Source organism: Coenobita brevimanus, chromosome 11 (assembly GCF_032717465.1).
Source record: "Coenobita brevimanus isolate Jiangsu-jjx chromosome 11, ASM3271746v2, whole genome shotgun sequence".
Lineage (NCBI taxonomy): Eukaryota > Metazoa > Arthropoda > Malacostraca > Decapoda > Coenobitidae > Coenobita > Coenobita brevimanus.
The window spans coordinates 1,131,709-1,134,208 of NC_136964.1; positions in this window are offsets into that span (position 1 = coordinate 1,131,709).

Consider the following 2,500-nt stretch of genomic DNA (forward strand, 5'->3'; position numbering starts at 1 on the left):
AACGTCCCGCAGGTTTATTTACATTCCCGTGTCGGTGTGTGTGGTGGGGTGGTCCAGAATTATCGCGTTTTTCGTTAATTATTCGGTAGGTATGGAGGCTGACAGTGATTCTTCGTGACTAGGATGAACCTGTGCAATAGATGTTACAGACTGGGGCCGCTAGGGTGAGTATTTGGTGAGATATTTCGAATTTAAATGTCATCACTCCCGCCATTTGTCACTGGCTTTACCTGAATCCCTGTCCGCTGCAAGGCTTTTATATCTGTTAACACACACACACACACACACACACACACACACACACACAGGCAGAGCACAATACTTTATTATTGTTATATGTTGTAGCTCTCTCTCTCTCTCTCTCTCTCTCTCTCTCTCTCTCTCTCTCTTACAAATTGCGTTAACAGTATTGAATTATGATTAAATTCTCACTACTGCTCGAGGTAAGACAATGATTGACAGGAGACAGCTACTCTCTCTCTCTCTCTCTCTCTCTCTCTCTCTCTCTCTCTCTCTCTCTCTCTCTCTCTCTCACACACACACACAACATATATATTCTTTTAATTTTTATCTCAGTACTCAACACCACACAAGTCTCCCTAACACCTCATCCTCAGCGATTTATTTCCCATCTTCCATCTTCACTAACCCCTCAAATAACCCCCTCTCTCGCCCCCCCAGGCCCCACGGGGTTCTCAGAGCTGGAGACGCAAGCAGTGAGGGATTATATCAATGAATTACAAAGTACAAGGAATTTGACAGCTTTCTTCACCATCCACTCATACCTTCAGCTGTGGCTGTATGCGTATGGCTGGAGTGGAGAGTCGGTGCCGGAGGAGCCTGAAGTGGTACGTACACAGAATTACGTACATGGATATATACGTACATACATGCATAATATATACACATACACACTGCCTCCAACAATACCTTAGTGGACACACACACACACACACACACACACACACACACACACACACTACCTCACAAACAGTACCTCATTGCACACACACACACACACACACACACACACACACACACACACACACACACACACACACACACGTACATACATACATACATACACACTACATTATTACTGTTCACTTTATTTACCTCATAATTCGGCCAGGAAGATATCAGCTCCCAAACGGTTGAGATTTGGACTCATGTTGGTGCTTTGTTGATAGATAAATAGATAGACAGATAGATAGATAGAGCAACAATGGTCCATTACTTAACATTCTGAGCTTGCACGTGTAGGGAAAAGATTTGTATATATTAAAATTATGTGAGAGGGAGAGGGAGGCCGAGGATGAGATGGAGCGATGGAGCGGAGAGGTATATGAGAGAGGGGGGGGCGGTGTGGTGTGAGCTGGGAGCAGGGCAGTGAAATGGCGTTGGACAGGGCGACATGGAGGCGATTTGTTTGTGGCCACCCCTTACGGGATCTAGGCGTCTGGCAATAGATGGATGGAAAATGATGTGTGTTATTGGCTCTCGTGCTGTCGATAGGCGATGAATGAAGGCTCCTGTGTGTATATTTGATTTTTCTTCTTTTTTTCAGAGTCGTGTTGCTCAGATTGGAGTTAACGCGACTGAGTCAGTACACAACACACAGTATAGGGTTGGTTCCTTCTACAACCTTGTACGTAAGTAGTGGTAGTAGTAGTAGTAGTAGTGGTAGTAGTAGTGGTAGTGGTGGTGGTGGTAGTAGTGGTAGTGGTAGTGGTGGTGGTGGTAGTAGTAGTAAAAAAATATGGATAATAATAATAATAATAATAATAATAATAATAATAATAATAATAATAATAATAATAATAATAATAATAATAATAATGAAAGTAGGAGCATCGTTGTAGATCTTAGTACTAACATAATGATAACAATAATAGAAATGATAATGATAATAATAATAATAATAATAATAATAATAATACGGTAATAATAATAATAATAATAATAATAATATTATTATTATTATTATTATTATTATTATCTGTCTATCTCTCTATCTATCTATATCAGTAAATCTATCCATCAATCAATCTATGCCCAGTTTTCTACTTTTGTCTATCTATCCATCAATCCATCTATCTATCTGTCTGTCTATCTATCTATATATCTATCAGTCTATCTATCTATCTATCCATCCATCAATCCATCTATCTATCTATATATATATCTATCAATCTATCTATCTATCCATCTGTCTGTTTATCTATCCATCAGTCTATCTATCAATCCGTATCTACCAGTAAATCTATCCATCCATCTATCATTCTATCTATACCCATTTCTGTATGTGTCTGTCTGTCTGTATATCTATCTATCAAACCATCTGTCTATCTGTTTATCAGTTAATCTATCCATCAATCACCTATACCCAGATTTCTACACATCTCTGTCTATTCATCAGTCCATCAATCCGTCTATCTACCCATCCATCTATCTGTCTATCTATCTATCCATCTATCTACCAGTAAATATATCAATCCGT